Here is a 15,025-nt window from a genome sequence, read left to right as displayed (position 1 = left end):
AACTTCTGCAAACAAGCTACAAACAAACCAAAAGAATGATGGGACTAATTCATGAGTTTAAAGACACATATGTGCTCGGTTGTTTTTTAGTGCTATAGCTCATGTTAATTATCATACTTCTGGCTGAAGCTAGATTATTGGAGAGTATATAATATGTATATATTTGTATATGTACATGCACACACATACGTGAGAGCTTTATACATGTAGGACAAGGGTAACAGACTGCATATTTATGTTACCTATAATTTATTTATGCTTTCATAAAAAAAACTGTTTCCTTTTTAATAGTATCCCCTCTCAGGATATGGCGTTTCACTTGGGAAATATTGAAATGTAATATTAATACACTGTAATACTTTTTTTAGTAATAATACATTTTTAATTTGACAGGCAAATAACATAAAATTATGATACACTGGGAAAAACGTTGAAAAACTGTAATATCAGATGTTTCTATTGCTATTGTTTGTTGTCCTCCAATATCTACGGAAACTAGTGGAGCTGCTTTTCAAATGGAGCAGAATGTTATTGCACAGAGCTAATTAAATGATCTGTGACTCCTACTCAATTCTTTTTTTATAAATTTTGTGTCCCTCACCTGAATTCCCTGCAGCATGTCCTACCTGTAGGTGTAGGCTATTCTGGGATAGTGCCATCTCCGGTCTTCCCTCTGAGACTGAAAAGAATAGAATTTGACTGTATGGCAGAATTTGAGTATGTTGTGAAAAAGACAAATAAACTGGGGAAAAAAAAATACAGATTTAACGCCCACTTACATAACTAGAACAACTTTCACTGACTTTTATTTAGTACAAATATTCACATGCACAATGTTCTGAAGAACAGAGACCTTAATCTTCATAGCACCAAGCAGCCAGTAGTACAAGCATTTGATACCAAACAGTATTTTTATCATGTTCCCAAATTCTGCCATTTATCGCACGTATTTCAGTATGCGTAAGTCAAAGATACTCGACTAAGTGTGCAGCATTTCTCTTTAGATCAACCTGAACACAAAGAGCAAACGTGAGCTGTGTTCACTGTTGAGTTGCTGGAGGTGTCATTTTATAAGTCGTGACAGTCTGCCTTATTAAGTGGTAATTCCTCCAGAAAGTTAAATTATTTTCTTGAGTCACCTTGCTGAGTCACTCTGATAGCTTGAGATGCAAGTTTTTTTTCCTCATATTATATCTTTCAGACAGAAGCTGTTAAAGTAAGTGCTCTGGTGTCTAATTATTAAAAGGCTGAGAGCCTGAACCAATAACTTTGAAACAACCAAGGAGGACTCTCATTTCTTGCACTGTATGTTAACAAGAGCATAACTATTTGCAGAGACCTCTTCTAAGACAAAGACCCCCACCCAAACCCAGCCTATCCAAAAAAAGAAATAACAAAATGACAGTAGCCTGCATCATATCTAATAAACCATTCAACACCTAGAAAAGAGTGCAAAAAATAAGAACTTATGCCATTGAATTTACTGTGAGACGGAACACAGATTTTGGAACAGAACTTTCTGAAATAAAGTTCACAAGCATGTCATCAGCTGAAGGACTTTTTTCACCCTTTAAATCACTTGAAGAGAGTGTGCTCCAGCTTTTAATTAAATACATATTTTTTGCAGGATGAAGTGATTGAAGTGCCTGATAAAAAGTTATACATCCTAGTTAAATACAAAGTACATAATGAGAAGTAAATGTAATATTTTTATTTAATTTCCCTTTAATCCTCATTCCTTTGATAACTATGGCTAAGGCGTCACCTGATGAAGTTGCAAGCAGCATAGGAGCCATATACAGCAACCAACATTTTGGCTCTAATCTGTTCTGATGCTAAAAGTCCTCTTGTCACTAATTTATTGACTTGCAGCTAACCATAAAGTAAATCTGCCTGTCTGTCACCACCCCAGAAGAACTCGGGGGAATTAAGAAACCTCTCGGTGTCATTCCCCAAAGCACAGTTGCCATCTCCACTGTTTGACTCTCATCTAGTTTGGCAGTAGCGAATGGGAGAAAATCAGCCATCTGGTGATCCGCAGTGATACAGCCGTGACATCCCCCATCTGAGAAGTGTCATAAGCTTAATTTCTGATAGCACTCGACTGTTAATGCAGAACTGACAGCTACTCAATCTGAAAGGCAGAAGTTTTGTCACACATACAGAACATGTTCTGCTCCGTGACTTCAAGCCCTAACTTTTTCTCGGTCAGACTTTCCTTGCTACAAGGTAAATGTAACAATGGTTTTAAGAGTTAATTGCACCGTATTTTAGAGGAGTATAATTTGCAGTTAGGCTTAGGATGAGATACTGAAGACCCAGTCTTCCGTGGAGGGTTTTAGTTTTCATTCGTCATTTACTTTAGATGAAATAAACTATCACGTTAAGGCTTTTTTTTTTCTTTAACAAATTTTTCTAGCTTGCTGTAAACATAACTAGACTTCATACTCTTCATACTCTACAGTAGTCTTTTTAAGTCAGCTGTTTGTTGCGCTAATAAATAGTAAGACTTTGATTTTCTCTTCAAATACGTGATGGATAAGACCAAACTGACTGTAGTCTGGTAATGCATTCTGGCTGGTAGCTGAAAGCTGTGGGAAGCAGAGGAAATCGGTCAAGGCTAATTTGGGAGAAAACATTCATCCTCACTGCTTGTCTTTCATCACAGGAGGTTTCCTTCAGACAGCAGAATTTTTAGGAAAAAAAAAGTGCTGAGTTATTGTTTTTAGCTAGCTAAGCTTTCGAACACGAGTTCATGTTTTCTTTTTACATGAATAAACTTATCTCACGGCCCTATAAATCTATGTTCTTCATAAATAAGGTGTTCAGAAAAAGGTGTTGGAACAGGAGATTAATGCTGCTTTATGGTAATTCAAGTCTGTATTTATTAGTATAAAGTTTTTATTAGTATAAAGTATTTATATTAGTATTGGCCTTTTAAATTCCCAATATAGTGCATGGGACTTCTCCAGCTTCTCTGGAAGTGTGAGGTTGGCTCGAGCAGTCCCGAGGAGCTACCTGCCCTCCCGTCCGGGGGCGGTGCAGGAGCAAGGAGCCCTCGGGCTGCTCTCAGGCTGAGCAGCAGTAGGGCCGGGAGCTTGCTGGCTGCGTGGCTGGCGTCGGGTGCTGCTGAAGCATCTCCGGCAAAAACCTGCCAGGAGAAGTGATGCATCTGAACCGACGGCTTCCTCATTTGCCTCCACTATCCGAAATTCATATATGAATAGCTTGTAGATATGGTAATAATGTAGGAGTACTTATAGCAAATGAGCCATAATAAGCATGGCAGCAGGCACTTTTGAGCAAAGCTAGTAACAGTAATTATTCTAGCTTGTGTCTCGGGAGTCTGAATTCATAATGATAAAGATTGCTGAATCCTGACTGTAAAAGCTTTGTAATGCCTACCTGTGACAGACATGCGGTGACCAGCAGCTGCACTGCTCTCTGTTTTAGCAGGAGACGTGTATATAAAGTACCTTTTCAGGAGATGGGAAAAGACACAATTATGGTGTACGATTTTCTGGATCCAATTCGCATTGGTAGATAATTCTCAATATCACTTTCACAGAAGCAGGTATTATTGTCTGTGGTTTTAAAACCAATTCTTCGGAGAGCTGTAGGAGTGATTTAATAGAGAACACATTTAATGGAGAACTAACTGCGAGCAGACTACTCGGGAGTGAACAGCCCAACTATAATCAACCTCCTAGAAACTTGCACAATCTCATCTATAATAGTTACTTAAACGAGTAAGGTTTTCCAGGGTCAGAAACAGACACTAGATCACTGAATATCCACTCTTTTTTTTTTTTTCATATTATTACTGGAACTCATTAATTAGGACATGGTTTGGAAGTGACAGCAACGTTAGATAGGAACTATTCGAGTGATCATCTACTTGGAAAAAAATGATTCATTTCAGTGATGTCAAAGAGAAGTAAAGATGGCCTAATTATACACAACAATATGAGAGAACAAAGAAGGAAGAACTGCTCAGAAATAGGAGTTTACCTCAGTCAAACCTGAAAAAGGGTTGATCAGCTTCACACAGCTGACACGGGAGGGAGCCAACCAGGCTGATCAGGGCATATGCCACCAGAGCTCCAGCCTACATCCCTCTTCCCCTGTGGCCTGTGAAGAAATACCCTCCTGGTGATGGGCTCCTCGGGGTCCCTTCCCATTTTCTGGCGAACACGAACCTCCTGCAGGGCTGAGCGTTCCCAACGCCACGCCTGGCAGCTGCTCTTGGACTCCGTTCCCCCACCTACGTGGCTACCAGTGGGGTCAACGGGCATCAGGGAAGGGTTATGGGGCCCCAAGGAACCACTCCGTGTGCCTCTCAGCTCACGGAGAGCCAGAATCTACTCGATTCAGAAACCCCGAAGCAAGCTAGGAATTCCATGAGATTGAACAAGAAGTTAGTACCATGGCACCACTGGTAGAGAAGATGTTCTTTAAAAGCCGTGTTAGTTAAACTGAAACTTAACAGCACAAAGGGCAGTTGAACTGTTTGAACAGTAAGCTTAACCACGTATGACACCCGTGAAAACTTGTTAATTATTGCTTTCTAATTTCACATTAGTAAAAACCTAGATAAATTATCCTTTTTTTTTTTTTTGACTCACACAGTCATTTATTATGTTTTTGTTTGGTTGGTTGGTTGGTTGGTTTTTGGGGGGTGGGAGGGAACCCTGCACACCTTTAAATGGCTGGAAGATTGTAAGGGAAATATTGCCAATGAATCTTAATCATTGCCATGGCAACGTTGTGGTTGCAGTTGTACCACAAGAAAAAGGGATTTTATTGCCTTGCAATTACTTGGAAGGCTAATATCGGTATTGAGGATGTGAAGCACTAGGATTTCTGTCGGCTCGATGGGAGATGGATTTCACCCCAAGCAGCAGGTTGTTTAAGGAGAGCTGTGCCTGAGTGCAGCATTCAACCACAGAAGTGGACACCGAGTGGTCTCCACCCTCCCATAAACCTACCGTTCTCGAGCTTATCTGCAGATGGCATGGCTTATTCTCTGCAGTCCTGTCACCTTTAAGAAGATTAACCTGTAGAGAAGATTGTAAGGACTATTGACCAGTTAATGATCAAATCCTATCAGTGCTGCAGTGATTAAGAGGCGAGCAGCATTACTAGGGAAATACAGTTTATAATTTCAGGTTTTTAACAGACATAAATCATCGAATTTTAATGACTAAAAAGAACATAAAAATTTTTGAAGATTCATATTACCTGGCACTTCTCTTCAGCAACCTGAATTAAATATCTTGCCTACTGTGGGTGAAGTTATAGACACACCAAGAAGTTAGTAAATAGCAAAGAAGCTTACACATTTCATATATTTGTAAGCATTTTCATTAGAGTAACATACTGAAAGTACATTAAAATACATAAATCGCACATTCTCCGCAAGTTTTCATTTGAAATTTACTACTTCACAGAGAAGGGAATAAATCTGCCAGGGCAAATTGCCTTCACGGAGATGGAGCGTGGGGCTAATTACAGCCCCAGCCCCAGCCAGCGCTCCTGCAGGAGGCTACAAAGCGGCCGTGGAAGAGACAGGGTTTGAACCGCTGCAGTTCTGCACTCAGAAGGCCCAAATGCAGGAATTTCCAGGAGGGCAGCACGGCTCTTCATTGCTTTCTACGACAGTTAACTCGTGCTGCCTCGTCCCTCCTCCAGTAAGAACTCCGTTTTGGCAGGGTAGTATCTCCTCAGCTGGCCAGAAGCTGTATTTTGGGGCAGAATGAGGCGTCACTTACGGCAACTCGGGCCGTGCTAAGACCCTCCATCACGTCTCATCTAGGAAAAGGAGTGTTGGTAATTTTGACATCTGAGTCACTGTTATTTGCTATCTGAACGACTTCCTCTCTGAAATGAATAAAGCTGTTGACCAGTCTCTGAACTATCGGTACAGCCTTCCTGCCTCTCTGAAACGAGGAGGAGCGTGCCGTGTCCCGTCTTTCCGAAAGATGAAGATGCAGTTGTTGACTTTTTCCAGCCAATGCAATTTTAAACAATTTAATCCTTACTTCAAACCAATCATGATTTAGATTTCCAGTACCAACTGCTAACTTCTCATTAGGCTGAAATCACCCTGCACAGCCACTATTTCTGAATGCTTTCCTCCACTGTTTGCATTTTAATTCCTGATAAATCCATTTTAGAACATTTGTGCTCTGCCGAGTTACCTACCCTCAATTCTCAAACCTCTTCCAAAAGAAGCAATTTAGTTTAAGTCTGCCTCCTACTTCCTCCCCTCACCTTCCCTCCTACACAATCTCCATCTCATCTTTGATGCAGCAAACATTTATTTTTCTTCAAATTTTATTGAGTTGTGAATTACACGTTGCGCCCTCGGTAGCACTTTGGAGAAATAAAACTGACAAACTCGGCTGCACGAGGGGATGAGCTAGAAGAAAGAAGTGAACTGAAAATAAGGAAAAAAAAACACCAGAATTATTAAATGAGAGTGCTGAAGAAGTACAGTAGAATTCAATTTCCACACATGATGGAGGTGTATGGATTTGCCATTTTAACGCATACACTTAGAGGTGGTGATGGCTTTTAGGACAGGAATGAGGCAGTGAGGTTTAAAGCATTCATTAAGGAAATAAAATTCTCCTCCTCCGTCTGTGGTATTTCAGCTCAGACTCTCTTGCTCTTATTCTTCCTTCATCAGCCACTTTTTCCGTCTCTTCCTCCCCTTTCCTACATGCTTTAACATTACCTGCAGACATAGACAAATATAATTCTTGTCACAGGTTGGTTATTTATGGTGGGCTTATCCGTGCCCAACAAAGTGTTACAAATAGTATTTGTTTGATGCCTTTCAGCTAAGCCTGTAGAAACCTGTGTTATTGTTCATGTTTTATAAGGAGAAGCAAAGGCACATTTTACTTCCATGATACCTGAGGTCCCATATTGCATAAAACCTCCAGGCTGGCTCTTGCTATAAAATGGCTCGTTTCTAGAATGCATTCAAAACCAAATACGACTTTACAATTAGGTATAAAGTACATAAACACAGCATGCACTTTATTCTCCTGATGATCCAATGCCGTAATTTGGACACAGAAATAGCCCTACTATATTCGGTGAAATTCTCACAATGTGTAATCGGTGCAAGACCAAGCCAAGTGAGCTCATGTGCGTTGGTTTGTGAACTGTGACGCCAGGAGGACATTGCAGGGAGGATCGATTTTAATCACAGTAATTGATCTGTACAATTAGTCATTCATAGCACCAGTCACGCATGGTGTGCAAAAGAAAGTAACTGTTGAAAAGAAGTTCAGGGGACAGAACATTAGACGTAAATGTAGGAATCCCACAAACGCTACTGAAAACTTTAAAGTTGTGGAGAACACTGCTATAACTAAAATGCAATTTTCTTACAGGATGCCAAGTAAAAGCAATATAAGGATTTGATCCACATTGTATTTAAAGTCTGTATTTATAGCATAAAGAAATTAAAGTGATCAAGATGTTAGGGTATATGGGATATTTGCTAACCAATACCTCTCTGCGTCTCTGAAGCAAAACCAATTGGCTATGGAAAGCTGAATTGTGTTAGCCCTTGGAGCGAGCCAGGCAGCTTGGCCTCCCCAGGCTTTCCTAATGGAGGAGCCCTGGCACAGGAGCCCGCAACCTTTGCCCACTTCCTACTTTGCTCTTTACTCGCAGCAATATTCATTACGGCAGATGGACTCTGAAACAGTTTCTGTTGCAAGTGAGGTTTGCTAAAGGCCAGAAACGTCGGTGACACACCAGATTCCCACTGCAAATGGTTGGCAGCCGCAGCAAGTCGAGTTCAAAGCGTTAACGATGAGGTGCAGTTAGAACCAGTTCAACGTGGAAAGATGATGGCAAAATATAAATAAATATAAAATATAAAAAAATATAGATAGGTCTACCCACGTTCGTACTCAGGTAAAGGTGGATGCTCTGGCTATAGGGAGCATGTACCAGTGGACGTCACAAGGCTTGTAACTGGAGGCAAATTTTTGCACCACAGACTGTGTGATTGTAAATCACAACATGAGCATTTCCATCACTCAATACAATCACCGCTAGCATACGGCAACAGGAGGAGACGGGCTGATCGCTAGAGCTGGTGATTTAATGCGAGCATTGATTCATTCAGTACTGAAGCGTTACTACTGGTTCTTCTTTCATAAAGATACTTCTGCAATATTTCGGCTTAACAGATGCCATTGAAGTGGTCAAAACTAAGAGTTTCAGTTCCATAGAAAATTCAGCAAAAATTGCTCCCATTTGCAATGAGTACCAGATATTGTGAAATTTTCTGTGGACAGAAGAGTCCAACAATTCATGGTTGTTTTTTTTTCTTTAAAAAGCCTAATTTTCTGTTATTCTTCATGCTCTTAACACACTGTAGGCTTTTGTGTTGAGGAGAACACAAAGAACACCAAACGCAACTTGAAGGAAAGTGCCGGCATCCAGCTGGCTTCCTTCCTTCAGCCATGCATGGATGAAGAGGGAGACAGAGCAGAACTGCTATTTAATAGTTCTGCTAGAAGACCAGGGTGCTGTTGACCGGTGTGATGACAACAAATAGCTTTTCTTATACATGCCATGCTGTAAATACCTTCATGTTCTGACCTGTAATTTACGCAAAACCAACAATATGGGCATTATTTATATGAAGCAGCACAGGGATTTCTCCCATCTCTTTGGAGAGCAAGGAAGGGAAGCAGGCATGTGAAACCTCCTTAGCTGGACGCGCTGTCTAGGTACTCAGACCCAACCTGCCGGGATCTGAAAAGCAGGCAGCTGGAGGGCATAAAAGCATCAGTTCAATAAAGCCATTTAACTCTCCAGTACTGTCATTAATTATCTGATTCTGTACCTCTGAGGTCCACCAGAGCAATACACTTGATTTTAAAATGAAAACGGGTCAGTCTTTTTAAGTAACAAATAAGGCAAAATAGAATGGAAGATGGGCTTATCGGGGAACAGCACCCGTGCTAGCACTGGAGAAGGATGCTCAGCCCCTTGGGAGCCTTTCGCAGGTCCCCAGAGGTGCCTGCTGGAGCCACGGCTCCTCCCGGCCGCAGGACTTTGCCTGTGGGTCGCAGAGACACGACAAAAGAAGCCGTGATTCCACACAGGACGTGTGTGTGTGTTCTCACCATAACGGCCGTCAAGACTTTTCATGATCCCAGATTGTGTCATTTTGAGAAAAAAATGGTGCCGGTTTAAGCTAGACCTTCTTGATAGTCAATGGTACAGTAAAAACCAAGGGACCCCACATCACTAGGGTGAATTTTTGGTAAACGTTGCGCATGATCAATTGCCATTAATTTACTGATGTACATTTCCAGCTTATCTCTCCCAGAAAGACTGACACAGCCAGCTACTGAGCTGTAATGGTCATGTTCTGTAATGGGATGTTGGTAGTCAATTTAAAATAAGGATATGGAATTTCACCCAAACCAAAAACAGTTTGAAGAAAATAGACTGTTCATGCTGAAGAAGATCTGAAAGTTTTTTTTTTTTTTCACAAAATGCCTTATTTCTTTTCTTAAAGAGATTAATATTCAGACTTTGAAAATACTCTGTCAGCCACTGAGCAGATGAGAGGCTTGGGATAGATTTAAGAAGAAAATGAAACTCAATTAATGTGACAGGGAAGTGATTTTTCTCCTGGAAAAGGGCTAGAGGAGTTGCATGCCAGTTAAGAGAACCTGCAAACAAATAAATACATATATTAATTTATTTTTAAAAACTGAATGCCCTTTTCTTTAATAAATTAATCCAAAGGTGGTGTGTAGGCACAGGAATGGCCATGCCACCTGAACAGGCTGTGTAGCTGGGGTTAAGTCCTCTGCCTTAGAGGAGGACAAGGACCTGCCAAGGCTCCCGGAGACTGCAGGAGGCACACATTTTTATCTGAAATAGCGTATTTTTTACGTGCAAGCCAGGTGTGCTACAGGACCTGCTGCACATCCAGGGCCGGCCCTGCCTGGGCACATCCCCTGCGCGGTGACCCAGGTGGGATGAGATGCCTCTCGATCCCTGCTCAGTAGATGTGACCACCTGAGCATGGGATGGAGAGCACCATTTGTAGTCTGTTTGTCAGGCACTCTCCCCGACTTCACCATCACAAATCTGGGTGGTAACCATGGGGCTAGAGACCTCTGATCACAGCTGTGCTCAGTGCCTCTCCATCCCTCGGGCATCCTTGATGTCACGGTAATGGAAAGAACAAACCAACACGATCCGGCTTGCATAAGCTTTTGATCCTCGCTTTCATCAGCCTTTCCGTTTTCAGCTCCCTGATGGAAGAAAACATCTGTATGAAAAAACAGAGTGTACTGTGACAATGTCAGAGCAACCGGTGTTAACATTAGTGCTTCATCCCTGCATAATCACATGCTGAGTGGTTGGAAAAACATGCCGGAGATTTCTCACCATACGTAAGCCGGTAACCCCAAGCCTTTTTGCAGGTTTGTGATAAACAGCACCACTTAGTTGGAGTCTTTTGGATTTTCGTAAGCACATTTTCTGTTTGCTTGCTCCACAGGTGAAAAGCAGTACCTGGTGGTAATAAAACCCAATACCTTATGTCTATGCATAAAGGTATGCACCAGATGCTGCTTACTGCTAGTTTTGAAGAACAGCTTTTAGGACCTTAATTTCAACTGGTTCCTAAACAATACAAGGACTTCAGCTGTCCGTGAAGCATTTGCTGGTGGTAATCTGGTTTCTAGCTGGAAGGCTGTATCAAAAGGTAAAAAATGTGTTCAGTAGATTATTACTTTGCCTCCTCTGGTGGATATCACGGAGATGTTGCGTGGTTGTGACTGGTGAGGTAAATGCAAGAACAGGCGTTAGAAAGGTAGGAGTCCTCTGATGCAAGCTCGCGAGCAAGCGTAACTAAGAAAACACGATCACACCGTTTCTCAGGGGTCTGAGCAATATGTTGTTGTATTATTAGAAAGCTTGTGCTACAACTGTGCCTCCTGAGCTCTGGGAGGTTGTTTGGAGTCCCCGAGCTACTAAAACTGCTATTTTGAGAAGTCAAACAGCAACTACCATCAGCTCCTTTGCTGGAAGCAATTTTTCTCCAAAGGCATTTGTTTTTTCACAACGGTTTCTGAAAACATAGGCACGAAAGCAATAGAAGAACAAATGAATATGCCTTTGAGCCCGCCAGAACACAAAGCATCACTCAGGAACCGCTCGGGGCGCGCAGCAGCGCACGGCTCCGTCCGATCAGCGGTGCTGCACACAACCTGCGTGTGGTGGAACTGCCCAGGCCAACCTGCCATGTGCCAGCACCTCACAGATGGTGTTACAACTTCGTTTTTATGATCAGCCTTTCAACTAGAACCAAGCACTGATGCTTAACAGCCATTGAAGCATTTTTTTGGCTGGTCCCAGAATCCTGCTGCCGCCTCTCCAAAGGATCCTTCTGCTCGTTAAAGGGAGCTGCAAATGTGTCTGATGTGCAGACAGCCACTGGTGGGGATCGATGGAAAGCATGAATCTTTACGGCTGAATTAAATGAAGACATCCTAAAACAACGTGCCAGCTCCCCATAAAGCAATCGCTGGGTGATCCCACTCAGGAACCACACAGGAATTCTTCCAGTGAAGTGACACAGCACCTGGGCTCTTTGTTCACTCTCGGAGCAGAGAAATGCTGAACTGCCTAGGGCTGCTTCCTGCTCTTCCGAGGGACAGCTGGGCCGCTCAGGTGCCGTCAGCAGCCTGTTGGGTTCCCTTCTGAGTTTTGGAGCGGCGAGGCAATGGAGAGATTCATTTCCAGTTTGGAGGCCTTGGTGAGTAGGAAGCCCCACAGGAGTCCCGCAGCTGGCGCTGGTCCTGCAGCAGAGGCACGGCAGCTCCAGTGGCAGCTCCCAGGTAAGGACGAGTGGCAGGGTACCACCAAGAAGCCTGCGTGACTGCTCCCTTGCTCCAGGAATTAAAAGAGTTTTGCTACCAGGCCAGCCTGTGCCTTACTGAGCATTTAAAGGATGTACTCAGAATGAAAATCAGAACAAATCTTTACGTTCTGTACAGCATTTGTCAGAACGGTTTATTCTCTGAAGGAATCTCTTTTGCTCTGTATTCATCATTCATTTTGATTACACAACATAGTAATAATAATATCAAGCTCCGCTATAGCTCTTTTCATTCAAAGCTCATGAAATGCTTCTGTGTAGCACATGAATAACACTAAGGAGCCTTGCTGCTTCCCTAAGCCATTTCTCTGTTAAAAATACCATGAAATCCGACGTAAGCCTTTTCCCCTTTGGAAACGTGGGGACCACGAGCGCCGTTCCTCGCACTGCTGCCGCAGTGGCAGAGGAGCAGCGAGGTGTGAGGGTGCAGCGCGGTGCGTGCCTGTCACCTCCGCTCGGCCGCCGGCTCCAGCACGGCGCAGCCACGCGGGTGCAGTGCCACCGCGGGTGCCGTTGTCACCCACGGCCTCTGCGCCGGGGCTGGGGCCGGAGCCAGGGCACGGGCTTGTCCCCAGCATCTGTTGGGAAGGACTGCCTCCACTCTTCTTCCACTTTCCGTGCAGAGCGGCAGCTAGCACGTGCATTATTCAGATAGCAGCAGATGTTGCTCCAGGTCGTCCTCTAAACCAGCAGATCCCTCCTTGCTCATCGCTCACTCCCCCTAACTTCTTTTCGTACCTTTCTGTATTCCCTGCCTGCTCCTACTGCTGCCTCTTTGCACAGGTTCTCCCTCTCTGTCCCTCCTGTGGAAGGAGAAGTTTAGGAGGGTGCTTGACCGCAGAGTCGTGAGTTCCCACCAGGCTGCAGGAGAGCTTGGATTTGCAATATGTGCACAGGAGCTTCCTTTGTGAGGAACGCAGTGAGCGGTTACCTAAGAAATCCCACCAGCCCTATTGTGAAAGCTGAGGCACAAAGGGAGTTGCTGTACAACTGACAGGGGATATAAAAAGAGAGAAAGAAAATAAACGCGCTATCAATTCATTAGAAGCAAGAGAAAAGTCCAGGCCGACTTCTCCATCAGGCAAGAGACAATAGCAGGTGGCAGAGGAAGGTTACATCTTTAAAAGATTGCGGACTAGGACTGACCTGCCAAAATTGTACCCGCCTTCATAGTTCTATGGTTTCCAAGCAGGTTTGATTAATCTTTTTTTTAAAAAAAAAAAAACAAAAAACAAAAAACAAAAACAAAAACACACAGAATAACCATGCTATACACTTAGGTATTTTCACCCAAACGATGCGCTCATTCACATTCATTCAGTGTGATCAATTCATGTGGGATTTCATCATGTAATTAGCAGGAGTTGTCCCTGGAGATGCAGCCCTTGGAGCACATGCAGGTGCGCACGTATTCAGGTGCAGATGCATATTTGCAGATGTGCACGTGCCCACATCATTGCCTAATTAGAAAAGCTTCCAGGATGGCTGGAAAAGCTCTGCAACGGGACATCGCAGGGGTGAGAGGGTGACGGGTGGAAATTTCTCTGCATAGTCTGAGAACCAGTGCGGGGCGGCATCTCAGAAGCTTCGCTGATAGTCTACAATAGGAAGGCAGAATTTCATTCTCTTCCCTCAGGTGCTCCAGAATGCCCCCCACAAAAAAAAAATAAATCAGATTATTTGAGCTTTACTAAGAGAGAGAAGATTGGATTAGCGGCTAAACAAGCCAGATCAAGTTATACATTTCTGTGCAGTTTTATTTTCTTCCCTGCCACCACAGGAATATATATAAAAGGGCATATGTATAAAAGACCGGCATTTGCCATATGGGGAGATCTTGCGATAACGACCGCAACGTTTTTGAGTGTAAATGTTTTTATTTGGGATCTGGCATGATAAAGGAGTCAGAGATGAAAGGCACAGGCAGAGCGTGTCTTTCCTTCTGGCAGGACAGTCAGGAAATAGCATTTTTCTGAGCTCCCCAGCTGTCCGTCAATGACGAATTACTGCTTGTTTCCATTTAGCCCAGCTTCAGCTGGTCTGAATATATTCTATTTACAAGGGCAGTGAGATTAGTTCAGCTTGCTCCAGACTTCACTGTGCTGACGTTGAAGGAGATAAACAGAGTAATTTGCTGATTCACCATAACAATTTTAATAAAATATGAGTCAGGATTTTCTCCTTTCATGTAATCACGAAATTAGGTTAGCATGCTTTGGTGAGCACTTAGCTCTACTATGTGTGTTCCCAGTAGCATCTAATGTTCCTATGGTATATTTCTGGAAGCATAACTGGATTTACGAGGCCACATTTTCTCCCGTTTCCCCTGGCTTCCCAACAAACTAACACTCACCACTCTGTGTCTGGAATTAGAAGGCTCTTCTTCACTCTATTACGTAGTCATGATGCGAAGTGGATTTTCTGCAGCTTCTCACCTGCTGGACCATTAAATCTCCATTTGAGATCAGTGCGTACGTGGGCTTCTCCGAAATCTGACAGCTAGAGCAAAGTTTGCTGAATGTTCCAGGAGCCTCGCTCAAATGGCAGAGTACAGAGACACCTCTCTTCTCGGGTGGTTCGTTCATCTTGGAGCAGCCTTCCTCCTGCTAGACCTGGTTCACATCTCTTTCACGTGGCACCTAGCTCCTGCATTATCCCTTTCATTTGTCTCGCAGTCTGTCTGCCACCCTATCGGCGAGCTTTGATCTCCGTACGATCCTGGCAGCGCCTTTCTAGTCTCCCACAGTTAAAGAAGCTATTTCAAATTGAAGTAGTTACTGCAGAAAATCGCATCAGTATTTCAACAGATTTCCTGAGGAAATTTTAAATGGTTATTTTTATGGCTTATTTTGAGCTTTTCAATTTTTTCCTCTCTGGCCAAAGGTCGGAAAATTATTTCATACAGAGCAGAGCTTGAGCATCAGTACAGGAAAAGAGCTAATTCTGACTAATCTCATGGTTTTGATTGTTTTGATTTGCTTTCATTCCAAGCATCAATGGCAGAAGAAAACAGGAATTGCATTCTGCCTTCAAAGAGACCTGCTCTGGGTGAATGAAAACATTCTCCACTTCTAGGCTCGTGCAATA

The 15,025-nt window shown here is 43.1% G+C and overlaps 1 protein-coding gene and 1 long non-coding RNA gene across 2 annotated transcripts in view; one reads left to right on the top strand and one right to left on the bottom strand.

Moving 5' to 3' along the window:
* The window catches only part of SH3BGRL (SH3 domain binding glutamate rich protein like), a 223,412-nt gene that overhangs the window by 40,974 nt on the left and 167,413 nt on the right, over positions 1-15,025 (top strand). The window lies entirely within an intron of this gene.
* Positions 2,943-4,596, bottom strand: LOC136791853 (uncharacterized). Its single transcript, XR_010834735.1, has 3 exons — positions 4,012-4,596; positions 3,406-3,614; positions 2,943-3,151 (listed from the first exon to the last, which is right to left on the bottom strand). It is a non-coding gene; the product is annotated as an uncharacterized lncRNA (long non-coding RNA).

Source organism: Anser cygnoides, chromosome 13, assembly GCF_040182565.1.
Source record: "Anser cygnoides isolate HZ-2024a breed goose chromosome 13, Taihu_goose_T2T_genome, whole genome shotgun sequence".
Classification (NCBI taxonomy): domain Eukaryota; kingdom Metazoa; phylum Chordata; class Aves; order Anseriformes; family Anatidae; genus Anser; species Anser cygnoides.
Note: the sequence above shows the minus strand (reverse complement) of the source record. Positions and strands in the feature narration are given on the sequence as shown.